The sequence below is a fragment of the Myotis nattereri genome (genome assembly GCF_964212035.1).
Source record: "Myotis nattereri genome assembly, chromosome: 14".
Lineage (NCBI taxonomy): Eukaryota > Metazoa > Chordata > Mammalia > Chiroptera > Vespertilionidae > Myotis > Myotis nattereri.
Window position 1 is genome coordinate 45,362,937 of NC_138089.1, and position 17,094 is coordinate 45,380,030.

Sequence of the window (17,094 nt, forward strand, 5' to 3'; positions counted from 1 at the left end):
TTCTAGGATATTTTAGTACAGTTGGTCCACTGACCACCCTTTTGAGTAGCAAAAACTTGTAAAACAAGTTTCTGTATTTTCTCATAACAAAAGTTTAGCGGTAAGTGGTTACAGGGCTCATTATGACAACAATAAGAACCCAGGGTCTTTCCATGCTTTCCCTCCTCACCATGATGGCTACTGTCTTCAGGATTTTTCCCTCATAGTCTCAAAACAACTGCAATAGTTCTAGGCATCATGCACAGAAATGGAAAAGTACATGATTAGTAGAAAGGAAGTGTTTTGTTTTTTCTCAAAATTCTTGTTAAGGGGAAGAGGCCCTTACTAAAAAATGTACTAGCAGCAAGCTTCCCCTTGGTTTCCATTAATCAGAATCATGCCTGATGCCCATACTTCATTGCAAGGGCTTCTGGGAAAGCAGGTTCTCAACCTCTATAGTGAGAAATGGGCTCTGTTGAAAAAATGTTGGGGAGGAAAATGGTGATTTAGTTGGATTCCGATGGTATTCTGCCATGTGAGGCTTGAGTTCTGTTGTCCATGAGCATCTTGAAGTGCTAGTCATACCCCACTGAGTTAGCACGTGGAAGGGATGATTAGAATCTTTCATAATGTAGGTATTTAGATCATGTCAGATGCCTTAATTTGCCTCATCACCATCTCCCTCTATTGGTTCATGACTTACCATCCCTCCTTCTATGGTATTGATTCAGAACACTAACATTTCTCACCTGGAGTATTGTGATAGAGTGCTAATGATCTCACTATCCCCATCCCTGTATGTACACCTCTCAACCATCTTTCATACAGCAGTCAGAGACTTCTAGCCTGCAAATGTGACTATGATACGCTTGTTCAAAATTCTTTAATGGTCCCCATACCCTTCATGATAAAATATTAACTCCATAGTATAGTCATCAAGTCTCATTATAATTTCCTCTCTGCTACTTATCCAGCCTCACCATCCAACACTCCCTACCAAAAAGTCAAAGTCACTGATTTAAAGAGAATAAGAGTAATTTTCCTAGGACTGATGATTAAATTCTATGTGTATAAAGTCATCTACTTAAGAATTCCTTTCAATATCTCCACAGATCATGAAGAGTGATTACTGGGATTCCCCTGATTTAGAACATCTATATTTTCTGAGCTACTTCATATCTTAGATGCTTAATCATCAAGGTCATCCTCAAATATCCCAGTAGGATTTAATACTGAGGTCTCTTGGGCCTTTCCACTCACTGAGACTGGAAGCCATTAGGAGTCCAAGTTCTTATTTCCTTAATATTAACTTTAGTATGCCTTCATGTCCATGATTTACTATGTTCTACCCTAGAGGACTTTCTGATTTACTGAAGTTTCACTATGCATGATTTTTTTTATTATATTACTTTTATCATGCTGTCAGATGTAGGTCACAGACTGCTTGCTTTCCCCACCTGTCTACCACCTCCTAAAATCGCAAGCATGGAGCCTGACGTATATTAATAAGTGCTTAGTAAATGCTCTTTCCATTCTCTTCCTTAGACATTTATTGAGCACCTCTTATATGGTTTGGTGGTAGAGTTGAAAATCCAACTCTAGGTCCCAGCCTTTAAATGATCAGACTTGAGTTCACATTGACCGTGGTAGTTTGATTAACGCCTTATTGATACTATGTACATAGAACATTTGGAATGAGGAGGTAATAGACTTGAGGTCTTCCTGGAGGATTTGGAAATGTAACTTGGGGATGATATAGTGGGAAACACTTAAGCTATGGAGGAACTGGCTTCATGAGGTTAAGATGCTGGACAGTATCTCAGCAAGAGGCACGTGTGTGTGGTGAATTTGGGGGGACTGAGCAACTTAACTTGCTGGATCCTAGAAGAAGCAGAAGTGGCAGAGGTTAGTGCTATTAAAATAGACCGGAGATTATAATTAGACTGTAGGCTGTATAACAAAGTTAAGATTTTAGTATGAACCACTGAAAAATTTTGAGTAAGAAATGTGCAGGCTAGGGAGAGGATTACTCTAGCTGTTGTGCTTAGAATAAAGGGAGGGTGGGTGGAGACCTGGGGACAGAGACTTTTTAGGAGGGTGTTAGAGTACTCAGGTAAGAAATGATAATGCTCTGAATCAAGACAGCAGTGGGGTGGGGGTTGGATAATGTGGTACAGACAATTAGAGCGATGTTTGGTGGTGCATAGGGAGGCTAAAGGTGAATATGACTTAGTGGCGAGTATATATGAGCAAGGAGAAGACTGTGAGTTTCAGTTTTCTTCATTACAAAAAGATCTCCCCTTGCTGAAATTATTGCATGGCTCCTTGTGTACCAAGCTGTGTGCCAGACATACCCAACAACCTGTAAACAGAACTCAGTCTTGATTCCGGGTAAAGCTCACTGGCAATATCTCTCCCAATCTAACTCTTGAGGAAATGAGTACTGCGGCTCATAGAAACAGAACATTGGCCACGTGTGAATATTGCACTTGCCTCTGGAGTATGATCTCTATTTTTATTGAACAACTGTCAGTTGGCCATGCAGCATTGCCAACAACACACTGAAAATAGAATGACGGCAATTACCTCAGCAGAGATTAACACAGAAAGTAAAATTGCACTTATGTAATACTCATCTTCCAGGCACTGAGACCAGCCTTCCGTTGGTTTCTCTGTATCAGTTTCAGCATCATAAGAAAATGACACCATCCCTATTCCCATTGGAGGTACCCACCCTCTCCAATTCCTGCTTCTTTCTTCCTGTGTTCTCTAAACCTTTTCTCAGAGCAAACACCAGAACACAGAGCTTTTTCCAGTAATTATTTTCCATCAAGACACTGCAAACAGATGAAAGATAATATTAGCTAACAACATACCAGCACTCTTCTGGTGTTTGGCAACTACTTGTCAATAAACTTCAGGAAAAAATGCTTGCATTTTAGGGAATGTCAGGACTAAGAGGAACATGAGAGATGATTTAGGCCAGTTCTCTCAATTTAAAGAGGAAAACATTGAAGCCCGGGGAATTAAATGATTCATCCATGGCTTCCTTTGCCCCTTAAATTTGGAGAGAGAACTGAAAACCCAGCCTCCACTCCAACAAGGGCATTTCCCCAATGCCTGGGCTTCTTACAATAAACCAGGGATGATAGGAATAGGGGAAGCTTCCTTGTCACATCCCTAACACCACCAGGGGTAGAGGAAACTTCAATACAAAAGAAGAGAGTCAACCCCATAACTACATACAGAACTGACTCCAAACCAACCAGAAGAAATATTGTGCTAGTTTCCATGAGTGCTACCGAAGAGGAAGGAAAGCCTGAATCAGCAGTTACACACTTAGATGTGGATATGATAGAATGATTCCATTTTGATAAAATAATAAATAAAATAGCTATAATGGGATACAAAAAAATAAGAACAACTAATTGCTCAGTTTCTTCTTTCTTTTTTAAATGTTTTTATTGATTTCAGAGAAGGAGATAGAGATAGAAACATCAATGATGAGAGAGAATCATTGATCAGCTGCCTTCTGTACACCCCACACTGGAGATCGAGCCTGCAACCTGGGCATGTGCCCTGAATGGGAATGGAACCATGACCTTCTGGTTCATAGATCGAAGCTCAACCGCTGAGCCATGCCAGCTGAGCTGTTTCTTTTTTTAAACTCATTGATCCACTCCCTTCAGGGTCATAGTGAAGGGGCCAGAGAGATGACTTAGTGCCAAGAGCCGGTCCATCCTTGCTGTTTCAAAGGACCTGGCATATATGGCATACTGTTCTTAATATGTTTGCTCACCTTCTTGGCACTATGTGTTTTAACCAAGGTCTCCTCTCTGAGAAAGGTTGCTTCCCCAGGTAGGGATTTTCCCCTGAAGTTAGGGAGGGAATAAAACCCCTCAACTAAGTGCCAGGCAGGTAATTAATCACTTTAACTACGAACAATCGTGCTTAAGCTACATAATCTTTACTCCCTGGAATGGAGATAAGAACCGCCCTAACCTTTGTAATAGAGATTGATAGGATTGAATCAACTGGTATAAATACAGATGTAATAAGACAGCAAGACACAGAACTTAAAAGACAGAACCAAGAGAGACAGAACCTAGGCACAGAACCTACACAGAACGTTCTCTAGAGACAGAAGAACTTCGCTGGAGAGAACATGGCAAAAGATCCTGGACAGAAACTGGCCTCAGAACCTAGAGACAGAACCTAGCGAGAGAACATGGCAAAAGATCCTGGACTGAACCTGACTACAGAAATTGGCAAGAGAACCTGACTAGAACCTGGTGACTGAACCTGGCTGGAGATCCGAAGCAGAACCTCTCTGGAGATCCCGACCAGAACTTGGCTAGAGATCCTGGCTAGGCTGCTGATCAACTGAACACTGTCTCCATGTCCTTCCTTCTTCGCCGACTCCGTCCACACCTTTGGGGACCCCTGGACCCGCTGGGGTTGGACCCCGGCAACTTAGCTTGAGTTACCCTAGAGGCAGACCCTTGGGATAAAGGTGAGAGTTCCAGTAGTTTGTTTGGAAAGTTCTGGTAGAGGTCTAGGGAAGTGAGGCATGAAAGGAAAGGGAGCCAATAAAGAGTTCACATTTAAGAAGTTAGTGTGTGGGTACTTGGGCACAGTCACACTGAGGACAGTGCAGAACATTCCTTAGAGTCATACCAGCAGAGGAGTAGAGTGTAGGGTATCTACCCATCAATTCTGATCACTCACTGGAGGTGGGGCGGTAGGTCCCCTGGGTAGCACTTCCAGGCTGCAAGGGATGAGGCATAGAGTAGCAGGTGCTTGCAGGAAGCAGTGAGACTGGGAATGGTGATGCCTAGGGCATGTAGTGGAGCACCAACAGCTACAAGCTTCCATCCTGATGATAAAACTTTCCAAGGAGGAGCTGACTGGCAAGTACTGGAGGCAGCACCGTAGCCTTGAACTCACTTGTCTATAAAGTGAGGACTAATTCTGTGTTCACTAAATTCTTAATAATTAGAACTGGAATCATATATGAAGCAATATTATAGTCCAAGACTACCCCCTTTCAGCTTATTGCTCCCTAAGAGATTTCTGCCCCTTGGAGAAATAGGTTAATATATGATTGTGGTGGGCTAGAGAGAGCACACAGTGTGGAGTTAAAATCCTGATGCCAGTATATAGAATCTGTGTGCAAACTGTTGGATCAAACTCTTTACTCTCTGAGAACAAGTTCTCTCAATTCATAGTTGCCCCCACCTCTACTTCTTAGTTTGGTAACAAATGAAAAGAGATGTTTGATGACCCTTAACACAGTGGCTGGTTTTTAGTGTGAATTCAATAAGTAGTAGTTATGTTTTTTTTGTTTTCCTATTTTTTTTTCTGGAAGTAAGGAAGAGATGCAACAAAAAATACATTAACTCGCCCTGGCCAGGTAGTGGGTTTGATCCCCAGTCAGGGTGCGATGAGAAGTAACCAATCCATTTCTCTCTCTCTCTCTCTCTCTCTCTCTCTCTCTCTCTCTCTCTCTCTCTCTCTCCCTCTCTCCCTCTCCCTCTCCCTCTCCCTCTCCCTCTCCCTCTCCCTCTCCCTTTCTCCCTCTCTCTCTCTTTCTTTCCCTTCCTTCCTCCCTCCCTCCCTCCCTCCCTCCCCCTTCCTCTCTCTAAAATCAATAAAACATATCCCTGGGTGAGGATAAAAATATGCATTAACTCATTCAACAAATATTTTTTTTTAGTATATTTTATTGATTTTTTTACAGAGAGGAAGGGAGAGGGATAGAGAGTTAGAAACATCGATGAGAGAGAAACATCGATCAGCTGCCTCCTGCACACTCCCCGCTGGGGATGTGCCCACAACCAAGGTACATGCCCTTGACCGGAATCGAACCTGGGACCCTTGAGTCCCCAGGCCGATGCTCTATCCACTGAGCCAAACCGGTTAGGGCATCATTCAACAAATATTTATTAAATTCCTACTATGTGCAGAATTCTGTTACAATCACCAGGGTAGAGGCTCAAAGAATTAAAATCCTATCCTCATGAAGCCACCATTCAGGTAAATCACAAAATACTGGAATCCTGTTTGTACAGGTCAGATCCTGTTTTTATTGTCTGGAAAAACAGAGTTTAATTTATGTTATTCTTTGGGCTTTTAACTTCTCAAAATATAAACTTCATATCAAAATGTCCCCAAGTGCTCTCTCTCCAACCGTTAATCAAACATATCCTGAGAAGCATTTCTCACATCTTTCTTTGATATTGCATTAGCTGGAATTCTTTTGGTCCCAAGTGACAGAAGCCAAATTTGAACTAATTTAAGGGAAAAGGTAAATTTCTTGAAAACAGAAGATGAATAAAAAGCTGTGGGAAAAGCAGACACATGGCTTACCCTCCACACAGCTGGGACCAGGGACTGAGACCCTACGGAGAATCATTGTGCATCTCACATCTGGCCCTGGGTGGTGGCTTTATCACACACACTGCAGTGTGGCTTTCTCCACATGGAAGAAGCGTGCCTGCTCACAGCTCCAACAGTTTACATCTTGAGGCTTTAGCCACACAAGTGAATAACTCAAATCTCCCAATGTTTTTGTCTAAAATTGCCAGGGAAGAGATTCTGATCATCACAGCTTGAGACAGGGATTCCCTATTGGATCATTCAGCTTTGTAGTTACAAGATATTTACCACATTACTGGGGACTAATAGGGCCCTCATAGCATCCTGTAGGTACCCACACGACCTGTCAAGACATCCAAAAGGCTGATACTCACATCATGGACACCTTTCTGGCAGGTGTCAATGATGTGAGAATATAAACAAATATTATATATTTATGTATAAATAGCAGCTCTGGAAGCTGGAGAAATGAACAAAAGAATAGAGCTGGAAGAGGCCACGTCTTAGTCGACATAGGTATCCATGAGTAGATTACTTCCTGCAAATTAGTCAAGGATATTAAAAAACATTAAAATGGATTATTCACCATTTATGTGTTGGAGAATTAATAATAGCTTAATAGATCATATTAATGTTCTTGAGTGCTTCCAAAGTACTGTGGAACTTCCAAACATTTTCCAGTTTCATAGACTTCATTCGCTCCCCTGTGGAGCAGCTCAGGAGCAATATTACCAGTTTGGAGATGGAATGATTGAGTTGGAAAGGCGAGAGGCATTGAATTATTCATCTTTTCAATAAGCAGGTATCAAGCACCCACTCCATGTGTGGCTCTGGGCAGATGGTTTTGTGGGTATAAGCTGATTGAAATAAAGTCTCTTCTCTCATGGAGCTTATAGTCTAGTAGGAAAGGTGAGCTTGTCAACAGCTAGCTCTAATACAAGTCAACATAAGGCCCAGATCAGATGGATAAACATGACAAGCTAGAGGAAGCTATGAGATAGGTCTTGGAAGAACGTTAAATTGCAGAAACTCATGAAAACCATATAAAATTTAGTTCAGTCTGTAGAGTTATAAATTCATCTAAATGACTAGTCCTCTTATTTTTTTAAATGAATAATAAACCCATTTCTCATATCCCCAATCTCTGTCTCTCGCAATCACCAATCTACCAACGGTAATCTGTATCTAACAGTTTGTTTTTTAAGTCACGTATGAGTGAGATCATATAATATTTGTCTTTGCCTGACTTATTTCACTTAGCATAATACCCTTGAAGTCCATTCATGTAGTCACAAATGGCAGGATTTACTTCTTTTTTATGGCTGAATAACATTTGTGTGTGTGTGTGTGCATGCACACACACACACATTTTCTTTATCCATACATCCATTAGTGGACATTTAAGTTGTTTCCATGTCTTGGCTATTGTAAATAATGCTGCAATGACCTTAGGGGTACAGACATATCATTATACATAATAATTTCATTTCCTCTGGATAAATACCCAGAAGTGCAATTGCTTGATCATATGACAGGTCTTTTTTAAATTTTTTGAGAAACCTCTGTATTGGTTTCCATTGTGACTGTACCCATTTACATTCCCAGTTAGTTCTCCAATTCTTAATGGCCTGATCTCAATAAATGAAAGAAAAATTGATCCATTTGCCTAAATCATTCAGACAATGAGCTCGTTCACTCATTTATTTTGCCCAGTGAGTTCTGGAGTAAAATTTATAATAGTGGGTGGACACTAGATTGTTTGTATAATGGGCAACCTGGGTTTTCATTACTCGGGGAAGGTCTTATTTCTATTGGGGTTCTCATTGTGAACCCAACTGCCATGAAGTGAGGAAACCTATGAGAAACTGTAGAGAGATGCATATGGAGAAGCCCTGGTGGAGAGAAAGTGAGGTCCCTGGCCCTGAGCTCCTATTGAATGCCAGCGGCCAGCCCAGTCTCTAAGGCATGAGAGGGAGCCATTTGGGAAGCACATCCTCCAGTTCTGAGTTCAGTGGCCCTAAGCTGACACTGAGTGAGCCAGAAATGAACCTTCCTCCCTGAGCCTTGTCCCAATTCCAGATTCAGGCTAATAAAAGATAGTTATTATTTTAAGCCAAGAAGTTCAAGAGTGGTTTGTTATTAAGAATAGTTCATTGGAACACCTTCCACAAAGAATTCATGACAGTAACATTTTTTTTTGCTTTGATTCCATTCATTCATTAGATAGCAAGGTTTTAGAAACCCCAACCACTGAGATTTCAGAAATTTAACTCAGGAGCTCAGAGGAATGCTTTTCCATTTCTGTATACAGTTTCAAAGGGAGAATACAACTCAAAATTCAAAGAATTTCCTTTACATGCAAAATTAATTTTAAAACGATGCACTCCCATTTCTTAAAAAAAAGTTAAACTAAAACCACCAATAAATGGTATTTGCCTCTATATATGTAACAGTTGTAATATACACAGACAAGTTTTACATAATCTCCATCTCTGACCCAGAGGGCACTACTGTAGACGTGAAGGTCATTGAATCTCATGACCTTTCAATGCTAGGCTTTTGTCTCTAATTCACTAATCAAAAGTTACAAATATAGCTTCTGGTACCTCTTCTCTCCTTTTCTTTTTTTATTGGCTATCAAGACAAGGCAGGGCAGCAGCCAATCAGCTCTTTATATTAAACAGTGAATTTTGCTGAGCTGGACTTGACTACTGGTTGCTACAAAACAAATCTAAGTTTATATCAGAGGTGACAAACTCCATGCCCTGTCATTTATCCTTTTTATAGCATGGGTGACACCAATAGTCAGCAAGTCTTGTTGATGATTATGTGAGTCAACTAAAGCAGAAAACATCTAAGTCTATAGATTTCCTGTGTTAATTGTCAGAAATTGTTTTCTTTTTAATAAAAGAAAAACTAAATTAAAAACAAACTCCACTGCTTTTGATTACTAGACAAATTTTTTAAAAGAAACCCATAATCTTAGTATTAACAGCCATAAACACTATTAACTCGGGTGTATTTTAGTCTAGACATGAGCTAACTACATACATATGTAACCAAAAATGCACTATACTGTGAACTCACCTTTATACATTTAATGATTTCCAAAAACCCCCAAAATATGTTGAGATTTTATTATGTAGTAATAAGCACTGTACTAAATGCTTCACAAATACTATTTTATTTAAAGCAAAACAGCAATCTGAGATAAATATCATCAATCCAATTATATAGCTGAGGTCTTAAAGGTCAAGATCACAGCTAGTAAGTAGAAATGTCCAGCTCCAAACCTAAATTTGTCCAGATTTGAATTTTTGCTGTTCTATCTCTCATCTTGTGCACCTGAATTTTTAAACTAAAATTATATTATAATTATCCTTTATGACAATATTCGCCTATTCACTTGTAACAGTTTAATGTCCAACTCGTATTCCATTTACAGCGTTTCAATATATTGTACCATTCCTTTCTTGCTCGACATTTGAGTTTGGTTTTGTTTGTTCTCAATTTTCTCCCAGTATGAACAACACTGCAGTGAATATTCTTGTAGATAAATCTTACACATCATGAATTATTTCCTGAGGAATTTCTAGAAGTCAAGTCATTGGGATAATGGCCTGCAAAAATTTTATGTTTTCAATAATGATGCCAAGTTTCCCTTAAGGGAAATTATACCAAATTGCATACCTGCCATCCATATGTACCTATATCTCGGTCCTAAAACCCATTTTCAAAAGCAAAACAAAACAAATAAAACTTCAAGCCACAACCCTCCTACTCACAGTATTATCTTAGAAGATATCTTAGGAGTCATTTTTCCAATATCCTACCCATTATCGACCTGTCATAGAGCATCCCGATCTAGGCTATCTATCTTCTATCCTATATAATATATGGGAAGTTCTGGGGACCGAAAATTTAAAAAATGATTGTAAATAGCCCTAAACTACAAAGCACATTTTTAAGCCTCTAAGCAATGAAATAATTGCCCAAACTGTCATAAAATTTATCCAGAATAAGAGAGTGTCACTGGAAATCATGAGACCTAACCAGCTTTTAACATACTTGACACAGGTCACCAAATGATAAAGATTTTTTGGTCATTCTTCGCCTGGAATGCGTTTGCTCTAGGTTGGCAGCTGAGTACACATCTCTTGCTTTATGCTGTTTCCCTTTGCCTTTGGGAGTTCAACAAACAAAGGTAGGGTGGTCAGTGGGAGAAAAAGATTGCCTAGAAACAAAAATAAATTAGATAGTTTCACATTTCTAGGCCAAAGGGGCTGTGAGCATAACTATAAATGTCCTCTCCTCCCCCCAAATCTCTTAAAAATTTCATCACTGAGTCCCATTCTAGAGACACTGGGATTTAACTATGTTTAAAGGAGAAAATGACCGTCAGCTGGTTAAGCTTCTCTTGAATACCCATTGGATACAAAAGAATGCTGGATGTTGCAGTGGGAAAGAAGAAAGAGAGAGAGAGAGAGAGAGAGAGAGAGAGAGAGAGAGAGAGAGAGAGAGAGGGAGGGAGGGAGGGAGAGAGAGAGAGAGAGAGGAAGGAAGGAAGGAAGGAAGGAAGGAAGGAAGGAAGGAAGGAAGGAAGGGAGGGAGGAAAGGAAGGAAGAAAGGGGAAAGGAAAGGAAAGCAGGAAGAAGGAAAAAAAGAAACAAAGAAAGAAAAAAGAAAAAGAAGAAAGAAATGGTGATACGGGAGAATGAAGCAATATAAATCGATTTTTTAAAATCTAGAAATATGTAAGTTCTGCAACTGATTGGCAAACACAACTATGACAGCAAAGACAGGGAAAGATTAATTCTGCCTGGGGTGAAGGGTGAGGTATGGGGACTATGAAAAATGAGGTATGTGTAATGGCTGGTCAGGACAGTTCCTTTGGCCCAAATTGGTTTTGTTTTTGGTGCAAATCTGATAAATAATTTAAATTACGAAAGAAGAACATTACTAAAACTAATAATTTGCTTTAATCTGAAAACACACACTTTAAGGGCCATATAGATTCCATTTCAGCTGCACATTTACCGTTATTCCTGGAAGGCCAGGGAAAGATGAATTCTCCTAACACCTTCTGCTTTGGGAAACTGAACTGGTTGGGGTTAGAGATCAGGGAATAGGACTCAACCCCAAAACTTTGCCTGCAGGAACTGCAGGGGATCCTTCTGAGATATGCCCATGGAGCCTTCAGGGGGATATCTCACCTTACACATCTTCCCTCCACCCCCACACGACCTAGTGTAGTACTTGGCACCCAGTAGGTGATCATTTGTCAAATGGATTTTTAAGCATTTTCCTTTTTCTCCAATAGAGGACAACCAGCCCATCACCACGTTCTTTTCCCTGCCAGCTGCATTTAGCTCTGGTCTCAGTAGTTAGGCAAACAGGAGAAGGAATGGGGCCATAGCATCCTGAGAGTGAAGCTATGCAAGGGGGTGTTAGAAAGAAAGGCGAGGGCGGCAGAGGGTGCTAATACTCCCACCCCCGCTCCTCGCCTCCCACTGCAAACGCTCAGCCCCCGCCCTCTATCTCCATCCCAGACCCCCACCTGGGAGATGAGAAGGCAGCAAGGGCGAGGCAGCGGCAGGGCTCTGCCACATTCATTTCCTGCTTTGCCAGTCCCTCGCCTCTCCTCCCTCCTCCCCAGCCCAGGTTTGGAGGCGATTCCCCTCTATTGCCTGAGCCCATTGCAGCTGGACGAGCTGCGCTTCGCCACCTCACGCCTTTGTCTCCTCCTCCTGCGAGCCTCCAGGCTCCGGCCCCAGAGCAGGGTCTGCAGCGGTCACCGCCGCAGCTGGAGCCAAGCGGTGCACCGCACGGCTGCCCGGGGCGCACCCGCGCCGGGTGGAGGCACCAGAGGACGCCCGCGGAGCCACGCACCCGCCAGCCCGCAGCCCGCGCTCCAGCCGCCCGGCACCAACCCTGCCGCCACGGCGGCGGGGGAACCAGCACTGCCCGCCGCCAGGTCCGGAGCGGGCAACCCGGCTAGCGGTCGGGTGCGGAGAGCAGCTAGCGGCCGCTGCAGTTCTGGAAGAGCCCACACCCCCGGGCAGACGCACCCAACGCCTCCTCCCTGCGCCGCCAGGATGGAGCTGTCACCGCAGCCCGGGGCTGGCGCGAGGTAAGGTGCGGCCGCCTGTTGCTTTCCGCTAAGCGCAGTATCACCCCTCTTCCCGGGCGCCCAGGGTGCCTAGGCCGTTCCTCCCGGAGCCAGTGGAGGAGAACTGTCACACCACTTCGGACAGGTCCAAAGCCCCTGCTCTCCTTGGCGCAGACTTTGGAGAGACCCCTTCTGAGGAATGGGGCGGGGTGGGGGGGGGTGACCCTCGCTCTTAGCATGTTGCAGCTGGCTTACCACGCAGTAGTCGGAAAACTTTTGTGCCCCCCTCCCTGCGGTGCGCACCCCATGCCTGGCAAGTTGCACGTCTAGTTCTCGCGTGCACCCTTCCCCCGCCCCTGCCTTGCCGTGTACATCTGCCCATTTCACTCTGTGTTCTCGGCAGCGGACTTTTCACTCCCTGCAGCTACCGCCAGACAGGCGAGGGGTTGAGACCCAGCAGTGCTCATCCAGCCTGTACGGGCAGTTTAGTAGCCCAGGTGGTGGGATAGGGGAGGTGGGAAGTGGGGGAGGCTGCGGCCACCCGGGGGGGGGGGGGCTCTGCCCAGCGCGGCGGGAGTCCTTCCATCCTTGCGTGTGCCACCCCCAACTCCTCGGTCATGAAACCCTTGGAGGCGCTTTCCGCTGTGCGCCCGGGAACGGCAAGTGCAGGGTGGGTGAAGTGAGTGGTTTTGGGAGGGAAACGGTTGCTCGCAGGGGTAGGGGAGGAAACTGAGCGTCAGGGTTAGATCTGATTGAGGGGGAACCAAAAAGGCTCAGCTAATGCATGCAGGCGAGGGGGCCAGCCCCCAGCAGGCATCTGATAGGCAGGAAAAGGGATTTGAATCCCGAGGGTGCTGGCCCCAATGTGTAAATACTGGGGGGGTGGGGGGTGGGGGGTGGGTACCTGGGAGGCGCAGAGAGAGGGATGGAGCCCTGGAATGCCGGCCAGGGACCTGGGAAGGCAGGCTTCTGGCTGACTGGCATGGGGCGCTCTCCCTCTCCAGGGGAGACAAACCTCCGGGCGAGATTCTGAATGCGTTGGTGTCTTGGGCGGCGACGGAGTGGTTTAGAATAGATCATGGACCAGGGATGCTTTTCCCGGCTCCCTGAGGACCGTCGTCCCCTCCTTCCCAGGCACCGGCTTCTCTGCCCTTCCACCCCCGAGTTGGTCTGTGGACCCACGCCCACCTTCCCTGCGGGTGCTGGGAGTTGGGGACGTCTCCATAGCCGCAGGGTGGGGAGGGGGCTCCTGGCCCCCAGGGGGACGTGTGTGCAGGGTGGGAAGAGAATCCCCAGCGCCTAGCAACTAGATAGCGGTCCGAGCTGGTGGACGGGGAGCCCTGGGGTGGCGGCTGCAGTGGGAACCACCTTTCCCTCCTCCCCTCCGCAGATCGCACCTGGGTGGAGCAAGCGAGTGGGGGAGCCCCGTGGAGCAGAGTTGAGCAGGGCGTGCAGGGCGAAGGGGTGTGGGCATTGGGGGGAGGGAAGGCCCCTCCCCCCGGGGCCCCCGCGCGGAGGTGGACTGTCCACTTTGCAGCCCCTTCTGGGCAGATCCTTTCGCTTGTTCTAGACGCTTTAGCCAATGCCGGAAGGCGAGGCTCTTTTCCCCCTTGCAACCCAGCCATCTGAATGGAAGAGCAGTAGCGGGAGGGAGCCTAGACTGCCGTTGCAAAAAAAGGTGCAGCCCTCGGGGACCCCATTTATCCCGGTGGGGAGCACACCCGGCTGGGCTGCGTCAGCCCCGGACGCACCTCATTTAACCCTTCTCTCTTCGGGTTGGCGCACGCCCCTCCTAGCGGCGCCTGTGGCTGAGAGTCCGGCTCTGGGTTCCTACTGTACCGATAAGAGGAGCATTTGCAGGTTGCGTGGATCTGGAGCCTGTAAAACCCTCTGGTCCTCCCTGTTCAAACCAACCACGTGCAGGCTTTTAGGAGCACAACCGTCTCTGCGGTTGCCTGGTGGATATCTCGGGCTCTCCTGTACCAACTGGGAGGAAGCTCAGCTCAACGCAGTTCCCTTTTGGGGGGGCCCACGCCTTGGCCAGACCCTCCCGCCAGAGACATCGACTTGCAAAGGCTCCTGGGAGGAGTCCTGAGGTCGGTCCTCCCATCTGGGGGCACCCCCGGAGCAAGGAGTTCCCTGCAGCCCAGCCTCAAGCTTCAGAGCCCCAAGGAGCATGACCGGGGATTCCCTCTGAGCTGGCTCGGGGTGCAGCTCCTGATTGGGGAGAGAGCGTTGGCTTCTTCTGAATTACCTGGATACCTGAGGTAGGACCCCAGAATTCAATGGGCAAGATTTAGCTTCGGATGCCCTAGGATCCGGTAGTTTTTGGGGGGTGCTTATCACCTGGATTTGTGCACAGGCCACTTCCCTTTGCAGTAGAAACAAGATGGAACATGTCCTTTGAGAACTCTTGAAGGAAGGTTTCAAACCCACACTAAAGGGATTTTATCAGGGTGTTGAACTATCCTGGGGAGACAGGTAGTAATAATAATAACAACCAGTGCCAGCATTTACCGAGCCCTTACTCTGTGCGGGCATTATTCTAGGTATTGTATGTGCACTGTTTTAGTTTGAATCCTCTCACCAACCCTGGAAGATAATTAAATCCCATTTTATTGGTGAGGAAACTAAGCCAGGAAGAAATTATCTGCCTCATAGTCATCCAGCCAGTAAGTGGTGGGGCTGGTGTCTCTTGTGAGTGGAGAACACTAGGTGTGTTCCACACTCCCGGCCCTATTTGGTACTAAAGACCCTTTGTCCACAAGGGAGTGTGGTGGGCCTCCAGCCCATTCCTCCGAACCCCAGGGGCCCACTGTCAGTGCCAGCCCTTGCCTGTGAGCCCCTGTGGCTGTGGCACTGGGGAGACTGATGGTGCATCTCACCCTCCTCAGAGTCTGTTGGGGTGGACCTTGGTAGGCTGGGATCCTGATACTGAAAGCAGACTTAGGGAACTGGCTGCTGACATTGGACTTCCTTTCTGAGCCTTTTGGTAGACATTCCCTTCTGAAATGTGAGGAGAAATGGAAGGAGGGATCCAAATGTGAGAAGAGATTTGCTCTGTGGTCAGAAACTACAGACACTGTATTCTGCAAATAAATCTCTAGTGATGGAATCACAGAATATTAGAGCTAAAGGGAGCTCAGATCTCCGCCCCCCCACCCCCCCCACCCCCCCCAGTCCAGGGGCAGGGAGGTGATACAGTGATGGGCAAGGCCACTCAGTGTGTTCCTAGCATAACAGTATTGGAACCGCTGTCTTCTGACCCTGGTCAAATAAACTGTGTTTGTACATCAATACATTATGTTCACTGCTGCTATTTCTCAGCATCTTAAAGTTAATTAGGGGAAATGGTTGTTAAAAAATAGATCATTTTGCTAATTTTTCATAAATGCCTCAATCAGCATAACCAGAAAAAGTCACCATCATATATAATGGGTAAATCACCACAAATTGCCTGTTTTGCAAAAGATTGCAGTAGAATATTTATATCTTCAAATCAACTAAATCAACTAACCATGCAGCCCTTTTAGATGATTCTAAATAAAAATTAAATGGATTCCCAACCATTTTAGCGAAGTTCTTCTGTCAGGTTGAGTAGGTCTTTCTTGCCCCACTCCCAGTTATTGCTGAAAACAAGAGAAAATGTAGCACATCAAAGGGGGGGAAAAATCCTTTTGAACCCAATGAAATGATTTGTTATTATTTCTTTTGGATTTCTGACCCTTGGGTTAAATTGAGGCTGATGTAAATCTGAGGCCAAACAGACTTGGGGGCTCAGAAAGGGGGAAAATAGTTCTTTGCTACTTTCTCACGCATTGAGCCCCTTGACAAAGGGAGCTTTCTCCAGGGGCTTAGGGTTCCCATGTACCCCTAGGCATTCTGGTAGGACAGAAATCTGGTTTCTAAGAACATTCCATGTCTGTTCTCTGTGGCTGTATTACCAAGATGAACTCCCCCTGGAGACAAATCAACAGTCCGCTGGAGGAAACAGAGAGGAGGGCGGGAAAAGCCTCAGAATCACAGTTGGGGGGTGGAGTGGGGAGTGGGGGCGGGGGGGGGGGAGTAAGAATTACAGGCAGATAGTGGAAACTTGGTGCCTTTATGTCACCAGGACAGGATTTTCATCCCTGATGCTGTGACAAGCCAGGTCAGAGGCCCTCTAGCAGTAACTAGGGGCGGAGGAGGAAAAGGTGAGGGTGAGGGAGCAGTGCTGGCAAGGAGGCATGGGGTCAGGGAGAAGGGGCTTGGTTGATCCAGGGCTTTGGTGTGACAGAAATGGCCATGGAGAGCCTGCCCCAAGAGATGCTCTTCTCCCTTTCCCTGCTTTCCACCACCTCAGTCTGCCCTCTGTGTTGGGTTGGCTGATCTGAATCCCAACATCCCAGTGATCTCAAGGGAAGCATTCACTTTCTAGAGAATGCATTAGAAACGAACATTGTCTTTACAGTGTAAGTGGGGGAAATATCCACCAGCTGGCCCACTCTTCAGAAAAACTATCAAACATGCGATCATCCCACAAAGGTACTCTGTGAAGGTGGGATACTCTTCAGTTGTATTACAGGGGTGTTAGAGTAAAAAAGATGTAACATTGAAATCAAGCATGACAAAATCTAAAGGAAATGGCC

General features: G+C 45.4%; 1 protein-coding gene across 1 annotated transcript in view; it reads left to right on the top strand.

The window, feature by feature from the left end:
- The first annotated feature begins 12,055 nt into the window (after positions 1 to 12,055).
- Positions 12,056 to 17,094, top strand: part of LRRC3B (leucine rich repeat containing 3B) — a 78,639-nt gene continuing 73,600 nt past the window's right edge. Inside the window, exon 1 of the mRNA XM_081106225.1 lies at positions 12,056 to 12,487. The gene's annotated coding sequence lies outside the window, so the exon portion shown is untranslated. The remainder of the gene's footprint in view (positions 12,488 to 17,094) is intronic.